Source organism: Gossypium raimondii, chromosome 1 (genome assembly GCF_025698545.1).
Source record: "Gossypium raimondii isolate GPD5lz chromosome 1, ASM2569854v1, whole genome shotgun sequence".
Taxonomy (NCBI): domain Eukaryota; kingdom Viridiplantae; phylum Streptophyta; class Magnoliopsida; order Malvales; family Malvaceae; genus Gossypium; species Gossypium raimondii.
In genome coordinates, this window is record NC_068565.1 from 24,296,552 (window position 1) to 24,323,301 (window position 26,750).

Consider the following 26,750-nt stretch of genomic DNA (forward strand, 5'->3'; position numbering starts at 1 on the left):
TCAAAGAAATAAGGCTAGCCAAACCATAGCTCAACAATGGATGAAACTTTCGGTTGAAAATAAGAAGAAAAAGATGATACTTCACTTTGGTTTTATTTAATTTAACATATAATTACCTTTTTACTAATTTAACCTTTATAAACATTAATAAGTACACAATTGCCAAGCCATGTACATCCACTATCAAGTTAAATGGTGTAATTACCATATAAGGACTTCCACTTTAAAGTTCTATAGATATTTAATACCTTTAACTATTAGAACTCCATTTTTGCACTATACGCAATTTAGTCCTGTTTATCAAATTAAGCATGTAAACAGTAAAATTTCTTAACAAAATTTTTATACAGTATTTCTATAATACTATAGACCATAAAATAATAAAAAAATAATTTTTTTGACATCAAATTTGTGGTCTTGAAACCACTATTCTCATTTCACTGAAAAACGGGTTGTTACAACTCTCCCCCTAAAACAAATTTCATCCTCGAAAATCTCACCAGAAAAGAGGTCTGGATATTGCTTTCTCATAGCTTTCTCGAGTTCCCAGGTGGCTTCTTCTATTCCATGTCATTGCTAGATAACTTTCACTAAAGCTATGTTTTTATTTCTTAATTCTTTTACCTCTCGTGCCAGAATTCTGATCGGTTATTCACTGTATGTCATGTTAGGTTGAATTTCGACATCCACAAGAGAAATAACATGTGAACAGTTAGATTAATATCATTGCAACATAGACACATGGAAGACATTATGAATTCTATCAAGTTTTGACGATAAAGCTAATCGGTATACAACAAGTCTGATTCTTTCAGTAATCTCGTACGACCCGATAAATCGCGGACTCAACTTTCCTTTGCGACCAAACCGAAGAACTTTCTTCCAGGGTGAAACTTTCAAAAATTCTCTATCGCTGATTTGGAACTCTATATCTTTATGTTTAAGATCCGCATATGATTTCTGACGATCTGAAGCTGCTTTCAAACTAACTCTGATCACTTCTACTTTTTCTTCAGTCTCGCAAATCAAATCAACCCCATTTATCTTTTTCTCACTAAGCTCGATCTAGTATAATGGAGTTCGACATTTACAGCCATACAGAGCCTCATACGATGCCATTTTTATGCTCGACTAAAAGCTATTATTATACGCAAATTTAATCAACGATAAGTATTTGTCCCAGTTGCCTTTGAACTTTAATACACAACATCGAAGCATATCTTCAAGAATCTGAATCACTCTCTCGGGCTGACCATTGGTCTAAGGGTGAAATGTAGTGCTAAAATGCAACTGTGTACCTAGAGCATCCTGTAACTTTCTCCAGAATTGCAATGTAAATGGTGGATCTCTATCCGAAATAATGGAGACTGGCACTCCATACAACCTGACAACCTCCAAACATATAACTCAACTAATTTGTCAAGGGAGCAATCTGTGCGTACCAGAATAAAATGTGCGGACTTCGTAACATGGTCAACGATAAATGACATCTTTCTTTTTCAAAGATAGGGGTAAACCTGATACAAAGTCCATAGTAACTCTATCCCATTTCCACTCCAGTATCATTAGTGGCTGTAGCAGTTCTTGAGGTACCTAATGTTAAGCTCTAACTTGCTGACATACCAAACATCTTGATACAAAATTAGAAACCTTGCATTTCATTCCCGGCCACCGGTACATTTGTCTCAAATCGCTGTACATTTTATTACTTCCTAGATGAACAGACAAGCTACCACAATGAGCTTCGTGTAAAATTTTTTGTATAATCTCTGGATTCTTTGGTACACAAAGTCTACCTCTGAACAAAAAACAATAATCGGGTCTTATCTAAAATTTTGAATCAGAAGTCAACATACACTGTACCTGCTTAGCTAACAATTTACTATCACATTTCTGAGCTTCACAGATCTGCTGTAAAAACATTAATTTATCTTTTAACTCGGCTAAGATTGAGTCATCATCAGATAATGACAACCAGGTATTCATCGCTCGTAGAGAAAACAAGGACTTTCTACTCAAAGCATTAGCAAATACATTTACTTTACCTAGGTTATAATCAATGACCAACTCATAATCTTTCAATAGTTCAAGCCATCTACACTGTCTCAAATTCAGATCTCTTTGCGACATTAAATACTTTAAACTCTTGTGATCGGTAAATATGTGACATTTTTCACTGAACAAATGGTGTCGCCAAAGTTTCGACGCAAACACAATAGATGCCAACTCTAGGTCATGTGTCGAATAGTTTTTTTTCATGTGCCTTTAACTATCTGGAAGCATAAGCTAGCACTTTGCCTACCTGCATCAAAACACAGCCTAAACCATTTAAAGATGCATCACTAAAACTCACGAATTCTTTACCTGATTCAGGCCGAACTAGAACTAGTGCTTCGGTCAACAGTGCTTTCAACTAGTTAAAACTTTGCTGACATTTATCAGGCCATTCAAACTTCACATCTTTCTATAATAACTGCGTCATCGGTGTAGCTATCATTTAGAACTCTTTTACGAATCTTTGGTAATAGCCAGCTAATCCTAGAAAACTTCTAACTTCGGATACATTTCTTGGTGGTTTCCAGTCAACAACTGCTGAAATCTTACTCGGATCAACTCTGATGCCTTCAACCGATACTATGTTTCCTAGAAAACTGACTTCTTAGAGCCAAAACTCACATTTGCTAAATTTAGCAAATAATTGTTTATCTCGCAGAGTTTGCAGAACAATTCTTAAATGCTCAGCATGTTAAGTCTCGTCTCGGGAATATATCAAAATATCATCAATAAATGCCACAACATATCTGTCTAAATATGGTCTGAAGATTTTGTTCACCAAATTGATAAATACTGCAAGTACGTTAAACCAAATGGCATCACAAGAAATTTATAGTGTCCGTACCTGGTTTTAAATGCAATTTTTGGCAGATCCGAATCTTTCACTCATAGTTGATAATAATCGAAACGAAGATCAATCTTCGAGAACACTTTGGCACCTTTCAACTAATTGAACAAATCATCAATTCGAGACACTGTATATCTATTCTTGATTGTAACTTTGTTGAGCTGACGATAATCAATACACAGTCTCATCTATCTGTCCTTTTTCTTAATGAATAGAACCAGTGCACCCCAAGGTGAAAAACTAGGCCGAGCAAAACCCCTATCTGTCAACTCTTGCAACTGTGCTTTCAACTCCTTTAACTCAATAGGAGCCATTCAGTATGGTGCTATTGATATTGGTGATGTTCCTAGTACAAGTTCTATAGCAAACTTGACCTCTCTGATCAGCGGTAATCTAGGTAACACCTCTCGAAACACATTAGGATAGTAGCAAACCACTGGTACTGATTCAATCTTCAATTTAGACACTTTAGTATCCAATACATAAGCAAGATAAGCATTACAACCTTTTCTCACATATTTCTGCGCTAGCATAGCTAATATCACAATAGGCAACCCACTTGGATTATCTGATTCAATACGAAGCATTTCACCATTCTGACATTTCAATATGATAAGCTTTAATCTACAATTTACAACAACATCATGCAGAGTTAGCCAATCTATGCCCAAAATTACATCAAATTCTTCAAACAATAATAGTATCAAATTAGTCGAAAAACTGTAACCTCGACTCATCAAAGGAAAAGTTTTGCAGACTTTATCAACTAGCACATATTGACCTAGGGGTTCGACACTTTAACCATGAATTTAGTGGAATCAACATGTAAATTCTTACTAGATATTGAATCTGTGCACACATATGAATGGGTTGATCCGGGATCAATCAAAGTAGTTACATTAGTATCATAGAGAGAAAAAGTACCGATAATAACATCGGGAGTAGTAGCATCCTCGCGTCCGTGAATAGCATAGGCCCTAGTGCTTGTGCCTCAAATCTCACAGTAGAGTCCTTTGTTACACCACGGCTACCACTCATATTTTTGGGATTACGAGGTGGTCTACCTCTCATAGCAATATTGCTCAGCCTTGTGGTCTGAGCTTTCTCTTTCTCAGATTTCTTTGGGCAATCTCTAAGATAGTGGTCAAAAGAACCACATCTGAAACACGCTCCACTCTTTATTTGACACTCACCGTAATGTGGCCTATTACAATGCTTGCAGTCAGATCTGGTGTTTCTAACACTACCCACACTCGCAACAGATATAGCCTGAGGTTTAGGAGTGGAGCGTCTGGTATCTCTGTCTTTATTAGAATGTCCCACAGAAGCAGTAGAATGGTAATGATGTTATTTAGATTTCTTCAATGCTGACTGGTATGACTTTCCTGTTAATCTCTTTCTTGAATCTCTAGCTTCAATCTCAGCGTTTCTTTTTCTCTTTACTCAGCTCTTCGGCTTTATGTACCTGATCAACTAGTACAACAAATTCTTTCAACTCAAAGATCCCGACTAATAGCTTTTTATCTTCGTTTAATCCATCTTGAAACCATTCACACATTAAAGTCTCGGTCAGAATACACTCACAAGCATATTTACTAAATCAAACAAATTCTAGCTCGTATTCTGATACAGTCATGCGGCCCAGCTTAAGCTCTAGGAATTCTTTACGTTTGTGATCCAGAAACCTCTAATTGATGTATTTCTTACGAAACTCAGTTTGAAAGAATTCCTAAGTGATCGAATCTCTCGGCACTACAGAAGTCAATGTATTCCACCACTGGTAAGTCGAATCTTTTAGTAGAGATACTGCACACTTCAAACAATCAGGCGGTGAACAGGATAACTCATCAAAAACCCTGATGGTATTCTCTCACCAGAATTCAGCTCTTTCGAGATCATCCTCAACTGTAGGTCAAAATTCTTTAGCCCTGTACTTACGAATCTTATCAATAGGAGGTTTACTAACTCGAATTGGTTTTGTACCTTCAGGAATAACAAGAACCGGTTGGGGAACAAGAGGGGGTGAAGGTTGTCGAGCAACCAAGTTCGTCCGTACCAACTCGGTGAACCATTCACTCATCATCTAGAAGAAGACTTCCTTAGCCTCTCCTTCCTGACCCTCAGATACGGGCTCGTACAACTAGAAGCTACTCTGTGAATGGAGGCTTGAGCATTACTCTCTACTTCATCAGAATCAGCTTGGTTGGATGTCATTGCTATATGAAAACATGTTTTAAAATGGTCAGGAGATATTACACTATCACAAGTTATATAATGGCATGTATAGCTAGACTTATACACGTTGGGTCCAGTTCAAGAATCAACTAAATCTTAGATCTGATACCAATAAATGTAATACCCCTAACCGTATCCATCGATGAAATAGGGTTACGAAGCACTACCAGAGTTTACAGATCAAATAGACAGAAATTTGAAACATTTCATATCATATAATATTCATGTCAGAAACCAGTAACAGCTCGGTTTTAGCTAAATCAGAACAGTGGTTTTGAAACCACAAATATGAGGTCATAAAATTATTTTAATATTATTTTTAGTATTTACAGTATGTTATTTGATATGTGTTAAAATTTCATGATTTAATTTTACCGATTGGTTAGTTAATTTGGTAAAAGGACTAAATCGCATAAAATGCAATAGTGGCTTTCTAGTTGTTAAAGTAGTTATTTGCTATAGTTTCTTGATTTTAGAGTCCTTAAAGTGAAATTAGGCCGTTGGATATATGAGTGGACGGTATTGGGCAAGCATTATATTGTTTTCAAATTAAATTGTAAAGGTTAATTTGGTAAATGACTAATAAATGGTTAATAAAATAAATCATAAAGTAAAAACACATGCATATTCATCTTGTTTGGCCGAAACTCAAAGAAAAAAAGAAAATAAAAGAATTTAAGCTCGATTTTTTTGATGATTTTTATGTTTTTGAGATCGTTGCTTCGTATTCTAGATAACCCATGCCTTAATTTTTGGATTGGTCGATGAATTTTTGAGTTTTCATTTATGATAGCTTGATGTTTTTGTTGTTTGATGAAGAAAATAAATATTTGATGTTAGATTATCATGTTTTACTAAGTGATTTTTGATAAAAATGCTTATTAAGGATTAATTTGTGAAATTTGTAAATTAAGGGGTTAAAATATGAAATAAATGGAATTACTGAGCTGCTAGGGACCTAGGGAAGATTCGGCCAAGAATGGGTTTAATGAAATTATGTGTATTTTGTGTTGTTTTGAAATATGGACTAAATTGAGAAAATGTGAAATTTTAGGGGCTAAAGTGCAAAATACCCATTTGTGTGTTTTTTGATGAAATTAAATGGATATGAGATTAAATAAGTTAAATTTGAACTGAGTTATATCTAGAAAGAAAGAAATCAGAGTTAGATCGAGGAAAGTCGAAAGTTGTCAAATAGTCGTTCCGATCCGTTTGTTTCTGAACGAGGTAAGTTCATAAGTAAATAAATGTTCTTAAATTCAATTGTATATACAGATATTTATGTTGCCAAATTGAATTCAGCATGGGATGACCTGTTTTGAGCTTGAATTGATTGAATTACGACGTTCGAAATGTAACACCCAAACCCGGCCTAGACGTTATGGTCGAATTTGACATGTCACATAGAAGTGTTTAAAGAAACCAAAATCTGATGGGAAATTCTTTCAATAAAAATCCAATTATTTCTTACCTCTTAGCACCATTTGGTAAGTTTTATGGAAAACCACACAGTAAAACGGTTTGTTATTGCAAGTTTAAAACACGCAGAAGCTACCCCATATACAAATATCTTGAGGTTGAAAAATACGTGTTTGCCTTGAAAAACTATTTTTGTTGTGAAAACTTATTTGTATCCGTTAAGCAGTTCAAAATAAGCAATTATAACCTAATTAAAGAAAATTAAAACACTAGAGGCCTTATTACATAAAAATCACTCCAAAGTAAAAATTTAAATAATTGGTCCAGAATAAAATATTGGCGAATGTGTGGCCCTCTTCGAGTCCCTCAGCACTCTGAACCTGCCTAACGGGGATTACCGAAGGTTAAAAGCGGGTGAGTTTACAAAAACTCAGTGTGCAATCCCCTTATTAAAGAAATAGAATCAGTCAAGGCCTGAGCCCTTTGACAGTAATAGTACAGTGTGGGCCTTAGCCCAATACAAAAATAGTGTGGGCCTAAGCCTGATATAGTATCAGTATGGTGCAAGTATGCAAACCCATCCCAATCTATCCAACACACCATGTGGGGGCAGAGTCGACCCACCTAGCTCTCACACCAATATCGCAGCATAGCTGCCAATAGTAATAATGCAGCAGAGCTGCCAGTAGTCAGAATGGCTAAAAGCTGTAAACAGGATAGCTATAAGCTATAAATAGAATGGCTACAAGCCATAAGTACAGTAATATGATTGGCACAAAGCCATCAGTAGCAGTGATATGATCGGCACACGACCATCGATAATGATAATATGATCGACACAAGCCATCAAGAATTGTAATATGATCGACACAAAGCCATCAGTAACGGTAATATGATCGGCATAAAGCCATTAGTAGTATCGCAGTAAAGCTGCCAGTAATAGTATATGTGGCCAAGCAACCAGTAACAGTGATTGTGGCAGAGCCACCACTACAGTACTTCCTCCATAACAGTATCCCAACCCCATGCAGTATGTCGTGTATGTAGAATGCCATGCTCAGAATCAGTCATACCAAACACAGACAAATCAGTCATTTAACCACAGACATTTACCCACTAGGGCATTACGGTTATTTTACCCTATAGGGGTATTACGGTTATTTTACCCTATAGGGGCATTACAATCATTATACCCTACAGGGGTATTACGATCATTTTACCCTACAGTGGCATTACAGTCATTTTACCCTACAGGGGTATTACGGTCATTTTACCCTACAGGGGCATTACGACCATTTTACCCTACAGGGGTATTACAGTCATTTTACCCTACAGGGGTATTACAGTCATTTTACCCTACAGGGGCATTCCGGTCATTTTACCGTACAGGGGCATTACGGTCATTTTACCCTACAGGGGTATTATAGTCATTTTACCCTATAGGGGCATTACGATCATTTTACCCTACATGGGCATTACGGTCATTTTACCCTACAGGGGTATTACGGTCATTTTACCCTACGGGGGTATTACGGTCATTTGGCCCTACAGGGGTATTACGGTTATTTTACAAATATTGGGGTCTCAGTACTTTTACGACCTCCTAAAAGGTCTATCGTCGCTTCGAGAGGCTCAAATAACCTACACGGCCAGAATAGTGTATATGGGCCCAAAACCCGCTACTGGCCCGAAGTGGGCCCACACGCTTTTGTGGCCCATTTAGTCCAGATTCACATACGCATCGCGAGCCTCATAAACCAACCTATCAATGATCACGTATCGAGGATTCTACCCGTGTAGGCCTACAATCCCATTGGACCCACGCGGCTCATTTCGACCCATCGAGGCCCAGAACAACCCAAGACCACGAGAGCGCTTGTGGTGGCCTCTTTAGACTAACGCCCATGTTCGTGGGCTCGAAACACAACACACACGATTGCATACTCGTGTGGCATCATAGTCATATTTTTGACTTTTTGGCATTTTCCTGATCTACAGTCATAACAGTGTAAACAACACATACTTTCGGCTTTTCAGCCAATCATCGAATACCGCATACAAATACACACCTGAATACGAACTCTTGCCAACAGCCCACGAGCACCATTAAACAAGGTATTTATCAATCACTTCACAATAGGATCTCAACCTTCCTTGATAGTTATCTGCATATAAAGCGAATTTAGTAATCAAGATTGCTTATACATATGGGTTGAATCTATGGTTATCAGCCTCAAGAAAATGCAAACCCCAGACAAGGGAAAAGCATATTCGGCCAATACCAACCCACGACAACATATTCCAGTTTAGATCATTCACTGCGAGCAGTATTACCTTCGGTCAAGAATGAAAGAGAAGGGTCCAATTGTTTCTACAGCGCTAGAGAACTCCTCCACTCCTCACGAATTCCTTAAACCCGAAAGAACACCATAACAAAGGTAATAAAAAGAAGATAAGAATCAACATCTAAGGAAATAAAAGAGAAAAGCGGAAAGAGTAGAGATGCAGGGACCTACCAATCGATATTCTGCCAACGGAAACTATTTGAGTGACAAGGAAGAGAAGTTAGAATCAAGAGGAAGATGAGATGGTCATCCACCATGGCTTGAGAGAGAGGGAGAAGACAAGAGAATCGACAATCAAGGACAAGGGAGAGGGTTGATTGCACAAAAAATATTCGGCTAACAAGGGAGGAAACGTTCGGCTACCCAAAACCAAAAATAAGTAAAGGCAAAGTACCAATGAGGGAGAGAAATGATCCAGCAAAGAACGATTTTGAAGGACAAAAACCCAATTACCCGAATGGACACTAATGGTACTCGGCTACCAAAACAGACAATACACAAAAGGGAGAAAAACAGCACAACAAGAGGTACACGTTTTTGAAATTGAGAGCAAAATGCACAACCTCTTTCGGCACAAGAATAAAAGTCACATGACTGAATTTGCACCATGGGAAACCCATTTTCAGCCAACTACTACTACACCCCTAACTCCACTCCCCAAATCTCTCAACACCCCTAATTTGAAACACTTTCAAACTCCTCCAAATCTTTATCCCATGAATCACTCCCCCAAGACCAATTCCACAACCACCTGAGCAAAATCCCACTACAACACAACCACTAGGCATCACAAATGCAAAATAATACCTCCATTGCTCATCCCAAGACTTGAACCTCAAACCTCTTGCCGACTGTAACGCCACCTTGCCACTAGATCACCCATTCTCTTTGTGTCACCTTTTACCTCATTTTATTCTTAAAGCCTACTTACTTACTCTTAGGGTTTTATTCACCTAAAATAAAAAATTTTGCTATAGCCTAGGTTTGAACCCAAGACTTCTCCAATACTTCTCAAGACCCTTAACCACTAAAGCATACATACTTTTGTGTTATTCACTTGCACAACTAAAATATCTAAGTGCAGTCTCCTATCCGCTTCCAAGCTCAAAGCCCAATACTTCTAGGCCCAAAATTTGGAGGCTTACACGAAAGCCCCGTATGAACCATAGGAATAGTATAGGATACGTATGTCATGACGTTAGAACTTTCGAGGTGTGATTTCGTGTAATACCATGTCTGGGACATTGGCATCGATATGAGATTACGTGTAAGGCCATGTCTAGGACGTTGGCATCGTATATGATTTGTGTAAGACCCTGTCTGGGACAGAGGCATCGATATGTGATAACATGTAAGACCATATCTGGGATATGGCATTGTATGTGATATATGTGTTTTCGAGTATCCTTAACGATTTTGAATGGTTCAACGGGCAATGTTAAAACAAGTTTGAATGTGAAATTGAGCTAAATGATTCAGGTACGTATGAGGTTTATATGTTCATTGAAAAAAATAGGTATGTGAAGTTACTTAATGTGATAATTTGGATTATGTGAGAAAAATGACTGTATATGTGTATGAGATTAGTTAAATTCGGCCTATTTTGAATTGAATTATATATGTTCTTGTGATGAATTATTTGCTAATGACTTACTAAGCTTTCAAAGCTTACTTTGTGCATTTTTTTTCTATTTTATAGTTATATATAGCTAGCTCGAGTTCGGGGATTGTCAAGGAACATCGTCACACTATCGATCGCTATTTTGGTACTTTAAGAGTTTGTACCTTTGACGTATGACATGTATAGGCTAGTTTCGATATGGTTCATTTTGATCTGTATATATATAGCCATGCAAAAATGGCTTGATAATGATGCTAATGCTTGTGTATATTAGGCCATATAATTAGCTCATTTTGGTAGTATGTTATATGGTATATCTTGTGTGGTGGATGGTCATATGTTTTGGTTGAGTAACGATTTAGTTGATGGATGTGTTTTTACTATAATGCATATGTTCCCATAAGCTAAGTTATGTATAAGTGATTGCTTGCATATTGGTTGTTTACGTACGGTTTGTGATGGCAATGTACGAATATGTTTTATAATTTATTGGATGGTTATCTAGGTATGGACATAAATGGTAAATTGCACATGAATTAGTAAAGTACAAGATCGTATTTAATCGTTTGGTAATGTTTGATAATGTCTCATGTATGGATGTTATTTAAGACATATGGTGTGTCTTGTTTTGACTTAATAATTCGAATGTGCATAGGTATGTAAAATGTACGTTTGACAATTTGCTAATGAAATAGATTTATAAAATTGAAGATCATAATCTATGTGCTAGGTACCACATATGAAATGATACATGCTTAGTTTTAATTTAGGTAGTCGAATTCCATGAATGTGATGTTCATGTGGTTCAAAAATTTATATTTATAAAGCATGTGTTGTATGACTTTGATGAATGTTAGATGGTTCAAAAATTTGATTGAATGGAGGACATTGATATGATTGAATTTGAAGATATGATTGAATTTGAAGCACGGTTCGTATTTGTAATATGATTAATAATGCATGTTTGAATTAATTGGTTATGTGCTTTATATATATGAATTTGACTTATAAAAATGAGTGAATGGTTGCTATTTGAATTTGATAACTATTGTAAACAAGTCATTATAATTTTACGCATTAATTGTAATAAATGATCGTGATGAACCATGTTTTGTTCGGTAATGCCTCGTAACCTTAATCTAGCGACGGATACGGGTTAGGGGTGTTACAAAACCAATTGAAATCATACTTATTATCCCTTATACGAGTCTTTGAGGCCCAAAATATGCGTTAGAAACAAATTGGGACTAAATCAGATACTCAAAGAATTTTTCCAAAACATTAAAATTTTTCAAAGCTGCAGGGGTCACACAGCCGTGTGGGCATTCAAAATTGGGACACACGGTCGTGTCCCATTCGGTGTCCTTACCCGTGTAACTCACTGACTTGGGTCACACGGCCAAGCCACACGCCTGTCTGCTTGGTTGTGTACCCTTCGAACTAACCTCACACTCCCGTGTGCCAGGCCATGTAATAGCTTGACTTGCAACCCTTGGAAAGCTACAGGGGACACACGGCCATGTCACTTGGCCGTGTGTCACACACGACTGAGACGCACACTTGTGTCTCTGCATGTCTGGACGAAAATAAGCCATTTTGCAAGCCACATTTCTCACCCAATTTAGCACCAACCTAAACTCAACATTTGGCATATACACAAGTCATAAATAGGCATCCAAAACAAGCCAAAATTAAGCCTTAACCAAGTAATATCTTCACATACAGCCAATATGCCCTTAGGCACCTCAAATGACAACTTATAACATGTATATCTAAACGTTCAATAAATCCAATTGATTAACTAACTTATATGCATATTTGTACCAAAACTTATTATGTAGATTATTAATCAAAACATATCATTTAGTATCATTTATGTACTTGATCTCTAGCATCAAATGGTCATATAAGTCACTTGTAACTTGTGCACTAATAACACTAATACAAACCATTAAAAAAATAACATCATTATACATATGTGATTTCCACAACAAGCACTAAATCACTCCAAATTATAATACCTATCCATATGCATTTTCAACTATCATTTCATTTTCATCCATCAAAGATAAATCAATTCACATATTAACCATACCAAACCACACATCAAACATGATAAGGCCATTTATATATACATATCAAAATATACCAAAACACAAGCCAAAGCATATGGCCACAACCACAACATCACACATTGGCCAACACTAGTCGAAATAACCTATACATGCCATTATAACTGAAATTTAACAACTAAAAGTACCAAAAGATCCGATGGATAGTGTGATATAGCTCCGACAAGCTTCCAACCCGAACGAGCTTCCGAGTTGTTATAAGACGCGAAAATAACACAAAGTAAGCATTTAAGCTTAGTAAGTTCGTAGAACACAGAATTTAACTTACCATTTAACCATAATTTAGGTAAGTAAACATAACATATCCCAATCATATTGGCCGAAAGCCTAAACACTTGTTCACCAACGTATTAGCCATGTAAATCACATACAAAATGCAATACACATGGATGAATTCAACAAGTAATCACATTTCATATACATGTATTATTCATTTCCTATATCAATGTATCATGTAACATCACTTTCATGTATTTCATGTAAATACCTGTAATAGTTCATATTGAACTCATATAATCTCGTAATAGAACTGTACCCATTGAACCATTTAGAATATCGTTGGATACGTGGGTAGCACACACAATGTGTACTGAACTGTAATCCGTCAATTCCTGCACATGTACGCTCATACGAGCTCAAAATCGGTATGCTCTTACGAGCTGTAATCGGTAAGCTCCTCTGAGCTGAATAATGGTAAGATCATGCGAGTGGAGTATCGATAAGCTCATACGAGCTAAAATCAATAACCCTAATGACATGTCATTTGTATCCTATGAATTTTTAAGGTTCAAACGGGGCTCGGTAGTCATCGTATGTCGTCGGATATGTGATTGGTAATTATACATAGAAATTACACAATCCAAATACATATATTTCAATTAAAGCATATAAATACACAATTTAATTACACGAACTTACCTCGACGAGTATACGTAGATACGGAGGCGACTAATCTGAGATTCTCTCTTTTCTCCGATGTAACTCCGTACGAGGTCTAACCTGATCTATAAAAATGAATTTAACTCAATTCATTATAATTCACATTCAATTTAGTCCAACACACATTTTTGCAAAATTATCATTTTTCCCTTCTACTTTTAATTCTTTACAATTTAGTCCCTAGGCTCGAAAAATGAACTTCATTCAATTTTATCCCTACCCAAGCCGAGCTAAATTTTATACATGCTTATAGCAGCTCACATATTTCATAAATTTACAAATTTTACCAAGAATTTATCATATTTTTCAATTAAATCCCTAATTGACAATTTCACTAAAAATTCCTTTACAAAAGTTGTTTGTCTAACAACAACCATTCATTTTCTATTATCAAACTTCAAAAATCAAGCATGCTCATCAATGGTTCAATGGTAAAACTCTAAAACTTTAACAGTTTTGCAAATTAGTCGTCAGGCTAGCTAGATTAAGCTACAACGATCTCAAAAACGTAGAAATCATTAAAAACGGGACAAAAATCACTTACCAATCAAAGAAATAAGACTAGCCGAACCCTAGCTCAACAATGATTTCCTTTTGCTTCAAATTTTGATTGAAAATAAGAAGAAAAAGATCATACTTCACTTTGGTTTTATTTAATTTAACATATAATTACCTTTTTACTAATTTAACCTTTAAAAACATTAATAATTACACAATTGCCAACCCATGTACATCCACTATGAAGTTAAATGGTCTAATTACCATATAAGGACTTCCACTTTAATGTTCTATAGCTATTTAATACATTTAGCTTTTAGAACTCCTCTTTTTCACTTTACACAATTTAGTCCTTTTATCAAATTAAGCATGTAAACAATAAAATTTCTTAACAAAATTTTTATACGGTATTTCTATCATACTGTAGACAATAAAATAATAATAAAATAATTTTTTGACTTTAGATTTGTGGTCCTAAAACCACTATTCTGCTTTTACTGAAAAATGGACTGTTACACAAGTTGAAAAAGTGATAAGGTTAGAGTTTGGGAATGGTCGAGCTTGGGATGATATTTATTCTTTGTTGAGTAATTTAATGAGAAGTGAAGTAATTTTTAACGAAAAAATTAACCTTTTCTATGAGTTATTTGAGCCAATAAGCATGTATCATTATATAATTCATTTTTTTTCATTGAGTGATTGTCAAACATAATTAGATGTTTATAGAACTTGCACTATTATTTATACTGAGACTACATCTTGGAATTTAGATTTTATTGAAATGAAAAGGGCATTTAAGGATAACCATTTTGAGCCTAAAAAGCCAACTTTGGTATTGACTAATAGAGGACAATTTGAGCTTTAGCCTTTCTTTGAAAATTAGGTGCATTATAAGCCAATTTGACCATTTTTTGTTGATTTCTTATGTTTGTGCCCCAGATCAAAGGATTTACATTGATCTCCTAACTTGAAACGCATTGCACTCAAGCTAGCTTTATTAACATAAAAAACAAAGAGAAGAAGATGAAAAGAAAAATGAGAAATGAAAAATAATAGCTACGAATATCCCGAGATCCTTCTCTACTTTCTCACACAAAAAAAAAGAACAAAAAGAAAAAAAATATCATGGTGAGATTCACGGGTTAATTAGTTGTCTCTCCCATTGTATACTTCCTTATAGCTTGAGTTGAAAATGTCAAGTTTCAAGTAAAGAGTATATGTTTTTATTTGATCAATAAGCCCAAAAAGTCTCTTTTTTTCATACCTTGACTCAAGCCCCGTTACAACCTAAGAAAGACCTTTTGATCTTTGCATCCGATTCTAACTCTAGTGGTGGAGATGTGATATATCTGTAAGCTTATGGTAAACATTTTTTTATGTTATAACTCGAGGGTTGTCAATACCATAAACACTTTAAGCGTTAATGATGGAATCCAGGGTGAGTGTGTCAAATCTTACTCCGATTTGATTCTAAAAAATTGATGAGATGATTGTTCATTTGTGTTGGTTTGTAAAGACATCTGCTATGAACGACTTGTTTCTTCTTTTCATTTTTTTTACTTGACTATTAGGATTTAAGACTTTGAACCATTGCATGCTTGAGGAAAAACATTGTTTAAGTGTGGGGGAATTTGCTAGATTGTAATTTTGCAATATTTTGAGAAGTTTCCCATGTTTTATGATGACCTAATATGCTTGTAAACTCATCTTTTGGTTGAATTTTGTATTTTGTAGGATAGAAAGAGAGTTGGAATCACATGGAAGTCATATGGAGGTTTTTATGGATAAAATGAAATTTGAGTATTTTGTGGACTAAAAGATGTGTAGAAAAAGTCAGAGAATAAGGCATGCCCACGGCTTATGCTCGAAGAAAAGCTACATCAATTTTCGTGGACTAAGAAGATAGACAGAAAAAGTCACAAAATAAGACATGCCCATGGCTTATGCTCAGAAACACAAAGCTGCATGACTTTTCTACAACTTTCAACAAACCTCTATCTTTTTGGAAGAATTCTTTAAAGCCCTATTTTCAGGGATTGATTAGGATTTCATGAGATATTTTAAAGTTTAAACTCTATTTTGAACTCTTATGTAGGAGATCTTGGAAGGTATTTAAAAAGGCTTTGAGGCATGAAAAAAGGGAACAAGACTTTCATATTTTCTTTTGATAATCTATTTCTCTTCTTGGATTGTTAACTTCTTCATTCTAGTAAAGGGTTTTATCAAGGCTTTTGATTCATTTAACTGTGAGATTATCGTTCTTCATGTTTTTAGATTCTTGAATATTTTTACATTTTTTATTATTTATGTTATTATTGATTTGTGAATTGCATGAACTGACCACTTTTCAAAATTTCAAATTAATATACAACCAATTGGGATCTTGTCATCTGTAATTGTGGGACGCTTTAATCTGTGTGGTGAATAACTCGTGTTACGAAGGTGTATAATCTAGTTTAAATTATCCGCGCTGGTATGAAATGGTTGGCTAGTTAAAACCTAAGAGCGTCTCTGCGGAACTGTTTATCAACAAGAGAAGTAACCATTTGAGCGTCTCTTTAATTACCAAGAACTAAGGAGAGATTAGGCTATTAGAGCGTCTCAAGTAGTTATAACTAATTTATTCAATAAGTTTAGAAAATTATTTGCAAAATCAATGATCAATCCATAAATTAAAAATTACGATTTCCCTTAGCTGAATATTTATCAAGCATTGAATTTTCCTAGATCTTACTACTTTGACTGCATTATTTGTTATTAGTTTTTATTTCAAATTGAACTATTAAACCACCCTCAATTTTATTTTCTCATATATTTTCTAGGAATTAGTCTAATCCCACTTCCTGTGGATTCGACCTTGCACATCACTCTACAAAAGTTAGTTTTTCTTTCTTTTCGAGTACTTGGAGGTCTCAACAACCTACCAATAATGCTAGAGAAAATGAGAAAGAGATATATGCTAGTTTAAAAATATATATATAAAGGTTTTATTTTATTTTCTCTTATTTTTCAACCATACGAGGCAATGGATGGAAAGAAAATACATTTTCTTTTCAATTTTCTATCTTTCTTATCGAGTACACTTATAGGAAAAAAATATTTTCATCTTTCTATTCCTTTAATTTCCCAAAATTTTCAATTTTCTTTCTACTTTACCAAACTAAAATTTTATAAATATTAGTAACTAAATTTATTATAATTAAAACCAAATTAATATAGAATATTTGTACACAATTTAATTATCAAAGAAATGATAACAGAACCATGGAGATCCCTATATTAAGAGTCGGATTACATCTTGCCCTTTTACTTAAAATTTTGGCAACCTAGTCCATGTACATTAGATTAAAGAGCAAATCAGTCATTTTTATTAAAAATTTCATCCATTTATATTGTTAAGAATTGGCATGGTTAACGAAATAAGAAGACATTGACATGTGAAATGCCATGTGTACCTCATATCGACATACAAAGACCAATTTTTAATAGTAGAAATAGGTAAAATTTTTAACAGAAAAATCAGTTTGTACATTGATCAAAAGTACAAAAATTAATTTATCTATTTTCTAAGTAAAAGAAGTAAAATGAAATCTATTCCTAATAAACGAATCTCCATATTACTTTTACCCAATCACTTTCTTCATTTTAACTCAAAATTGGCTCCATTTCAAGTGCGGTGCACATTAGCACGTGAAGATGGTCCCCAATCCCGTCTATTTCATTCTTTTCTTTTTTTTTTCATAATGTGCGTGCGACCCATGATTCATCTTTGCCATTGGTGCAAACCATGCCCTTCCCTTTGTTGTCCTGGTCCTTTTTGTTGGATCTGAAAATTCAAGTGAAATGCGACTGCCAATACCGGTGCCGGCTAGTCTAGCCTACCTCCGTCCTTGATCTGTTTCGCAGAAAAGGTATGGAACAGCCAAAAGATCCGAAGTAGATAAAATATCATTTTAAAGTTCCAAGACATTAATATCAAAGACAGTTAAAAGTGCTGCAATTTTATATATAAATCAGAGATACAATGGAGGAACTAATCGGATAGATATGGAAGAGAATCATATGTGGTTTTTGTGATTACAAGCAAGGAAGGAATGAGCTTTTTATCTCTTAGAAAACTGGACCACGTTAAAGGCAGTAGTGCTACTAACGAAGAGCGCCATATAAAATTAGTTTCATGGTCACATAAATGGAGGTGAAAGTAGCATGGAAGTTACTAGATTTTATTTTATTTTATATGAAATATGGGTCATTATATTTTAGATTTAAAAATAAATTGGTGTTTTGACTAAAAGTTTCATTAATTTATCTTGTTACAAGCTAGCTTGACAGATAGAATGATCAAACAATGTTACGTGTACCTCATGCTATTAAGAATTTTCAAACAACGTGTTAAAGACTCACACATATTTTTTGCATATCTGATGTACTAACGCGAACCTGCAACTATTACCACCTTAATTTAAATAACAGTGAACTAGATCTAAACACAAAACACACAAATTGTGAGTTAGAACCAATATTTGAAACCCCTTTAGGGTTCAGTCGAAACTAGGATTAGCAAAAGTAAACGAATTTTGAATTTCGATTTCTACTTACCCTTCTAAAGATTAACCAAGAGGTGCGGATTATCCTTTGACTCTACTGCTAATCCAAGGCGTTCAATTTAGGTCCCTCAAACAAAATAACACACCAAAAATTAGGATGTGAAATTTAGCTATCATATTAACAATATTCGACCATTACAGAAAATAAGAGGGAAAGAAATTAACAATAGATCTGATATATACACAGCACTTACACTACCCAATTCAGATATGTGATGACTGGAATTCAAATTTGATAGAAAATAAATAAATAAGAAAAGAAGGGTGATTTAAGAGCTTCAAGGGGTGACAATGGTGTGAAAAGAAAAAAGAAATGGTGGACAGTTTTCTAGTGAATGACAGCAGTAATGGTGGCTAGCTCACTAGGCGGGAACAAAAAATGGAAAAAAGAAAGGAACTATGGGAGGAATATAGGGCTTATGTATGGCACAATAGAGGAAGAAAAGAAAGAAAAGGAATAGAATGGAGAAGAAAAGAGGAGGAAGATTAAAGGGGCGACTATAGGGAAGTAGAATGAGCAAAATGAGGTTGACAGAAAAAGAAAAATAAATTTTATACCTACGGTTTCTAGGTAAGGATGACAGACTATGGTTTTGGGAAAAAATACAATAATTAAAATTATACGGGAGAGGAGAATCAAACTTGGGTCTCATTGTAACCACCAAAACCCATTGTATATACAATATGTCACACAATCTCATACATAATCATCTCTCAATACTTTTCACATTTATTTGACATGCTCAGCATGTCCTTGATAATCACATACTTTTAGTAAATGGAAACAATGTTTCAATCTTTCAAATTATCATTGTGTTGGTATCAATCAATATCATTCAATTTCACATACTTTACAGATTTTCATTGTGCATAAATAGCACCCTTTTCAGTATAGAATTTAATAAATGTCTTATAACTCAAATATGAAATTACAAACTCAATCAAACATTCATACTATCAAACTAGCAATTTTGCCAACATGTCAATCTTTTAAGGCTTGAAACATACTTGGTTCGGCCACTCACAAAATCAATAATTTGGCTATTAAGCCAATCCAATCAGCATGCTAATTTATCAAATATAACATGATATTTAACATTTTCAAATAATTTTATGAGTTTAGGACCCACACCGTATTTTTCGCTTCCTCGTAGCACACTAGTGAATCTTCCAATTTTCCTTAATAATTCATTAAACGAACCAAAAATAAAATTCAATATAGATTCAATAAATTTACCATTAAACCAGCCCCCAAACACCCACTTATGGGTTCAAACCAATCCTTGAAATTATAACTATTTTATGAATCCAAACTAGTTAGATTCCTTACACTGTATTGATACAATCCGTATGTCCTGATAGAGTGAACTCAATGACTATGAGTATGATAGAACCCCCCGAGGGCCTCCTCTCCTTCTGTTTCACCACTCGCAATGGTGTGGGATTTTTTGAAAAAAGCTTAAAAGCCTAAATCAAATTCCCACCCATTGTGTTTGCGGTATGGAGCCAGCGTCAGTCGAGTATGACATGTGCTTTTTAGGGCATGCCACTTTAGCATCTTCGCCTTTACAGATGATTTGGGGCATTCGGATCAGCACCTAATTCAATAATATACTGAAAAATAAGAAACTAATTATGATTAAATTCCTTCATTTAATTAATCCATAACCTTTACCCCACAACTATGCTGAAACAACAATTAATTTTACGCTTAATTTCACTTACGCTTCCCTATTTGTGAGTTTCAAATGCCCAAACAATCAAGAACGTCTCTCCCTAATTAATCATAGATTTAAAATCTAATTAGGAGGGTCCAAGAACTAAAATTAACACTGTAATTAATTTTGCAAGACTTAAGAAACAAAACAACACCCTTTCTTGCACTTAGGCGCACTCATCACCACCCATGGTGGCCAAAATTGGGGCTAAATTTTAAAACGGTTTGAGATTTCATTAAAATCTGGAAAATACCTTTGAAATCATTTAAAATCCCTCAAATTCTAGATCTGGAAATTTTTCTTTTTAATTGACAAGATTAATCAAGAAACTGAAGAGAAAAGAGATCTTACCCAAGCTCTTTGAGAGAAAGCGCAATGACACTTTCTTGAAAATTTTTGGGATCGATCTTGGGGTTCAAGATTTTAGATTTGGGGTTGATTTAGATGAGGATAAATGGCATCAATATAATAAATAATATTTCATGCAATCTTGACACAAAAAGAAAAAAAAAGATTGTAAAATGGGAGGTGTAGGCAACGACATTAATAGAGGAAAGGAAAAAAAACCAAAGAGAGGGAAAGGAGGAGATGAACAGCTAGGGCAATGAGAAGGAGGATTAAAGGCTGATTATTTGTGAAAAATCAACATTTATACCTAGGTTTACAGGGCTTGGGTGAAACACGTATTGAAAATAAGGGATTTTTGCCAAAATTTAAATTATTTAGCAAGGGAAAGGATTTGAACTTGGGACCTCATTTAATTTCCATGCTTTCTCATATTTCTTTTAAACATTGGGTTTTTTCCTCATTCTTAAAATAATTTTGCAATTTTTTTTAAAAGTAAGACATGTCACATACTAGGGTTTAAGGTAAAAATTGTAAAACAATAAAAATGGTGAAAGAGAAGGGATTTGAACTTGGGTTTTAAGGAATGTTTCACTAACACTTATACAACAAACCAATACCTCATTTATTTCCTAAAAATGCATAGATAATCTTAAAAATTAATGCATGATCACTCTTTCTTGATTCACAAACCCGATTCTACTAACCCTTGATTTTTGGGATGTTACACTCATGGATAGTTTCACCATCTCTTAACCATCTAGACAATAACTCGATCTTGCTATAACCATGCAACATTATTAATAAAATTTTGGGATGTCACATCATCCTATAATAGAAATTTGCTACTTCAGCATTTGGATTGTACTTCTGAGTGCTACCCTTTCTCTTCCCAACTCCTTTATGCTCCTCCTTTGAGGTAAATAAAATGATGGTCCCATGTTCATTAGAGTCGTAATAGTCCATGTCATTTCCCTTTATTCTTCAATAGTCGTATTTTTTTATTTTTTCATCCCTATTATCTGTACTAGCAATTCTTGAACCACTCTTCTCAAAACCTAATTCAACACCAACCTTTAGATCCCTTCCCCTACTAAATTTTCTCCTTGAATGTTTTAGCCACTTCTTAGTAGCTTTTACTTCTTCATCTTCTCACCATCAAAAAAATATCTAACCTTTATAAAATAACAACCTCCTTATCATCTGATGCATCATCAACTTTATCTTCTTCTTCATCACCAATGCTTTTAGCACTAACTTCATCTACGAATCCTTGCATATCACCCTATCCAGTCCCCAACCCAACACCATCTACATGCCTTTGCCTAATGTAATGCTCCATTTGTACAAGTGTACACAGTCGTTCAAGTAATAAGTAAGTAAATTAGTTATAGTCTCCACAGAGACTATGTATGTTAGATTAATTGTAAAATTGTAAGTTAACATTTTGGTGATAAAAACACAATAAATTGAGTTATGGTGATTAAACTAGATTAATATAACTAGATGCAAAATTGATCCCTAATGCAATTTTAATCTAAGTATGCAAATTATCTAAATGTATGAATGAATTTAATAGCAGAAACACAACTTCAACAATCAATAGCATTGATAGGATAGGATAACTACATTAATCAACTTGATTCATTTTCATCATCCTTAACAGTGTTCGGAAAACATTCCATGGCAACTCGATCTTTCATAAGTTTGGAAACCAAATTAAGTCCTTTCGGAATCTCTTACTTAGTGAAACATGTATTTTACTGATCATATTAAACTAAGGGTTTTTTTGTATTTATGTGAAGTAACAGGGACGGGTTAGGTTTGAAACAGTTTAATCACATAAACCTAAAATCTGTTCAAGATAATAGAGCTTATTAAAGTTATTATGAACCTTCAATTTAGTCAGGTTAGGATCTAAATTAAGCATGCACTTTTCGACTATTGTGTCCACTAGTCGTCATCTGGTTAGATCACTCAGCTAATTCTAAAGCATCCAATCACGTATGAATGAAATACATACTTGAATTTAATTGAAAACATGATAGATTGAGGCACAAATACTTTAAATATGAATCAAATATATCTAATTGAATTAATGCAATTAACCTAACTAAACAAATTTAAGCTACCATTGTTGATGTAAAGAACACAAAACACATTGCAAACATAATTAATTTAAAAGAACAAGTAAGGGTGTGATAGCCCGAAATAGGGCCTAATCGGAATAGTGGTTTCGTAACCATAAATCCGAAGTGAAATAATTTAATTTTATAAATTTTTATTAATTACTGATTGATTGAAATATTTTTTGAAAATATGGATAGAAAATTTTAATGATTTAGTGCCTAATTGAATTTTTAGGACTAAATCGAGAAAAATGCAAAGTGTGTCTAATTAGTGATTAAATGACTTAATTGAATTATTGCATGAAATTGGAAGTGTTTATGTGGCAATTAAACCATAAATTAGTGTTATGGACACAAAAGGGTATTTCTAGAAAAATATCTAAGTAATGGGTCAAGGGCATTTTTGTCCAAATTGGGAAAAAGACAAAATAAAGAGAAAATAAGTGTCCATCTTCTTCAAAATCAGAAGCTTGCTGCCGAAAGTTTCATGTTACCATAGTTAAGGTTCTTGATTTTTCTAAGCTCAATTGTAAGTGATTTCTTGCCCGCTTTTAATTATTTTCGTATTTTTATGCTTATTGATGCTTGAATTTCATGTTTCTACCATTTAATTTAAATGAAATTGAAGTTTAAAATTGACCCATTCATGATATAATTGTAAATTGATTAGTGATGTTAGATAATGAATGTTTGAAGTGTTAATTACAAGTTTTACTAGATGAATTTCAACGAAAATGTTGAAAAAGGGCTAAATTGTGAAAGATGGTAAAGTGTGCATAAAGTTGTGATTTTGTGAAATTGAGGGCTGTTATGAGCATGAAATATGATTTAGTGAAGTTTGAAATTTAAGAATTTAGTGAATTTTATTTTTACGAGCTTAGGGACAAAAGTGGAATTTTTGAAATGTTTTGGAGAAAAATGTAAATTTGCCAAAATGTTGTGTATGAATTGTATTTGAATGAAATGTTGATAAAATGTATTAAATTGTGTTAATATAGATCAAGAAAGAAGAAATAGTGCAAGTGATCCGGGAAAAGAGAAAGTTATCGACTAAATTACAAAAATAGTCGTTTTGCATCCGAGGTAAGTTACGTGTAAATAATAGTTATATTTTTATAAATTGTGAATTATATTTGATATGTGAATTAATATTCAATGTGGAAGGAAAATTATTCATGAATTATTCAAGTGTTAAAGTGTTTAAAATAAAGTGTTAAGTGTAAATTCCGGTTGAACTTAGGAATAGAAGTGGATACAAGTGACATGTCACTAGAGATCGATGTTCTGATGTTACAGTGAGTCCCGGTCTTGGGTGATCTAGCATGTGTTGCGACTGACAGCTTGTGTGAGCGGGCCGTGGACATTTCCGGTGTTATTGATCGGTGGTAGCTTGGCTACATTTCGGTGGTAACCGGCTACATAACGATGGTAGCCTTGGCTACATATCGATGTTGCACTTATGTGCTAAATCTCTACGTATCTATGTATATTCCAGTGTTCAACGGGATTAATGATGGGTTAAAGTGAATATGAAATGAAGTGTGTATGCGGTACAATTGAAAGAATTGAGCATATGTGATAAATGTTAAGTGTGAAAATGTATATGCAAGTGAATTGGTAAGATTGTGCATGTGTAAGTGATTGAAATTGCTAAGAAATGTTTTGATTAGTTATATGTTAAAAGTGTTAATTATTAAATGAGTAATTATTGTTTACATGTAACTTACTAAGCTATTAGTAGCTTACACCTTTCTTCTTTTCCTTTGTTTTATAGTGATTTGAACTTGATCGAATTGAGGATCGTCGGAGCTCGTATCACACTATCATAATCATCTCGGTATTATGTGCTTTTCAAAATGTTTAAACTATGGCATGTATAGAGTCTTGATCATTTTGAGCATGTTCAAATGATATAGCTAATATTAGCTATTGAAGTAGCTATTAAAGAATATGTTTTGGTGTTATGTATGTTAAAATGGTAACTAATTCAAAGAAGCAGTTTCTTTGACAGCAGCAGTGACGTGAATGTGAAAAATCACCATAAATAGTAGAAATGTAATTAGGGAGTGAATTATATATGGAATTAAAGCTTATCAAGTCTATTTTTATATGAAAGAAACGGTGTAGGAAAAGGAATTCTGTATTTTGAGATATTTGAATTTCAGTGAGATAGGGTCAGAATGGTTTTTGAAGTCCCCTGTTTTGACTTTGAAAAATCATTATAAATTGTACAGAAAGAATTATGGGTCATAATTTATATGTGTAGATTTCTTAGTGAGTCTATTTTCAAAATAAACAAACGATAACCTTATATGTATTCTGTACAAAGATATAATTGATTTTTAGTGCCAAGAGGTCAGATCTGTCGAGCTGTGAAACAGGGGATACTTTAATGAATAAACTGTACTAATTGGCTAAGTCAAAAATTCTGAAAATTTTATGGTAAGTAGGAATATGAGTCTAGTTTGAGGGAAAATTTATGGATTTAAATTTCGAGTTCTGTAACTCGAGCTATAATAAAATTAGTGAAAGTCACGCAGGTAGACAGTTTTGTTGTAAACAGTGAATTAAATTTTAAAAGCAATTTTTTTTATGCTCCGAATTGGTAAGTTAAATTGGATAACATCTCGTACTCGATTCCGGCGAAGGTCTCGGGTAAGGGGTGTTACAAAGGGAAGAATAAACTCTATTTCAAGTTAGCAGTCTCGCGGACTCTGATTGAAGGTGTTTTCCTTCGCTCCTCCTGTTGTACTTTTGCTAATGGCTCCTCAAGGTGGCCAGCCAAGAGATGATATCTTTAAGGCTTTTTCTGGCTAAAAACTATTGGAAAATGGAATGATAGGTGTGGTGGATGAAGACAGGAAGAGAGGGAATGAAGAATGTTGTGAAAATGAGGGATGAAGGGATGAGTAATGGATGATTGAAAAGGTGAGATAGGTGTGGTTTTTATACTTGAAGTAGGTGGAAGAGTTTACTAAAAATAGTAGCAGCAATTCCTTTGATTTCTCCCTCCTATGACCAACCATTATATGTGGAAGAGAAGGTGGTTTGGTTGCTTGATTCAAGCATGAATCATGCAAGGGGTGGACAGTTTCTCAAGAAAATCTTGTGTGCCAATTTCCAATGTTCTTTTAAGTGTGAGGACCTTAAAATAATTGTCCCAAAATTCTTTTCCTGGCTGCCCAATTGTGGTTGTTGAATTGGGCCTCCCTTATCTTGAACTGGAAGGTTAATGACTGTAAACTCGAAATTATATACGATTTTTCTATATAATTTACCTGCCTTTTTACTTAATAAATGTGTTTATCTTGAGTAATTATTATTGAAATAATATAATTTTACTTAAATAGTAATTTTAGACATGAATTTAGAAAGTATGTGAAATTTTGCTTACTTACATTATTTTCATGCATATTTTATATTAATTCATGTTAATTTATTAATGTATGTATTTTTCATTATACAGGAGGTTCAATGGAGACATGATTTAAATAAATAAAACATGGACATCTACAAGTTATCCATGTGGATGGCAAGACCATGCAATTTGGGGCATGAGGTTGACTACTTGACCCAATAAAGAAGGTGATGAAAGATGAACATGTCTACTAAGTATTGGACTGAAGAATCGTCCAACAAGGGGAACTAAGAGCCCAAATTCAACATTTAAAGGTGGTTGCCTAAGATATATTTTAGGATAATTAATTAAAGATACTTACAGTTGTAAAATTCAGCCCAACAACTTCTTTATTGAAACTGTCCACTCTATAGCTATTTTTAGCTTGAATTTGAAATTCAAATTGAGAAGACTTGGTCATCCCTTGTTCCTTGAAGCAAGGTCGGCCACAAGAGAGAGGGAA

At 34.2% G+C, this 26,750-nt stretch overlaps 1 long non-coding RNA gene across 1 annotated transcript; it reads right to left on the reverse strand.

Annotated features, from left to right (window-relative positions):
* Positions 1-17,570: 17,570 nt before the first annotated feature.
* LOC128041966 (uncharacterized) lies at positions 17,571-19,274 on the reverse strand. The gene is made up of 2 exons (XR_008197163.1): positions 18,691-19,274; positions 17,571-17,986 (listed from the first exon to the last, which is right to left on the reverse strand). It is a non-coding gene; the product is annotated as an uncharacterized LOC128041966 (long non-coding RNA).
* Positions 19,275-26,750: the final 7,476 nt, after the last annotated feature.